This window comes from Vespula pensylvanica, chromosome 12, assembly GCF_014466175.1.
Source record: "Vespula pensylvanica isolate Volc-1 chromosome 12, ASM1446617v1, whole genome shotgun sequence".
Classification (NCBI taxonomy): domain Eukaryota; kingdom Metazoa; phylum Arthropoda; class Insecta; order Hymenoptera; family Vespidae; genus Vespula; species Vespula pensylvanica.
In genome coordinates this window covers 4,524,458-4,525,493 of record NC_057696.1, presented here as the reverse complement: position 1 = coordinate 4,525,493, position 1,036 = coordinate 4,524,458, and positions in this window count along the sequence as shown.

The following is a 1,036-nucleotide window of genomic DNA, read 5'->3' as shown; positions in this document are numbered from 1 at the left end:
TGAGTAATAGAAAATATACTTGCCTCGACACTTCATTAGTACTTCCTCGAATAGTTTCTTGCTAAAATTTCTAAGTCCACCCGTGGAAATAGAATGTCAAAGACCCTCAAAGGTGGGAAAATTTCTAAGTCCACTTTTGGAGATAGATTTTCAGTCCCCCGAGAGTGTGAAAATTTCTAAGTCCACACTTGGAGATAGATTTTCAAAGTCCCCCGAGAGTGCGAAAATTTCTAAGTCCACACTTGGAGATAGATATTCAAAGTCCTCCGAGAGTGCGAAAATTTCTAAGTCCACTCGTGAAGATAGATTGTCAAAGTTCTCCGAAAGTGCGAAAATTTATAAGTCCACTCTTCGACATACATTTTCAAAGTCCCGAAATTGCGAACTCGAAGTCTGAAACACAAAAAAAATAGTATAGAATTTCGAAAATATGAGTGATAAAGTATTGTACTTGCGTAAACTCTTCGTTAATACTAGAAGAAATGGTATCCGCGAAAATTTCTATGTTCCCTCGTCGAAGTCCAAAACACAACTGAACTAGTGAGTGTATAAGTCGGTCAGAGGTCCCATATTGTTGTCGTCTTTCGAAGCCGAGTATCCCCACTTCGCCAGTTTGGTCTAAAATCAAATAAACTGTTGTATATACGAATTAACTGTTCCTCAATATTTGCACGAATGGCATCCGCGAAAATTTCTAAGTCCACTCTTCGAGATAAATTTTCAAAGTCCCCGAAAGTGCGAACTCGAAGTCTGAAACACAAAAAAATAGTATAGAATTTCGAAAATATGACTAATATAATATCGTACTTGCATAAACTCTTAGATATTAGTCGCTCGAGTGGCATCCTGAGAAAATTTCTAAGTCCACTCGTGCAGATAGATTTTCAAAGTCCCCGAAAATGCGAAATCGAAGTCTGAAACAAAAGAAATAATATAGAATTACGAAACTATGACTAATATAATATTATACTTGAATAAACTCTTCGTCAATATTGGCTCGAGTGGCATCCTGCAAAAATTTCTATGTTCCCTCGTC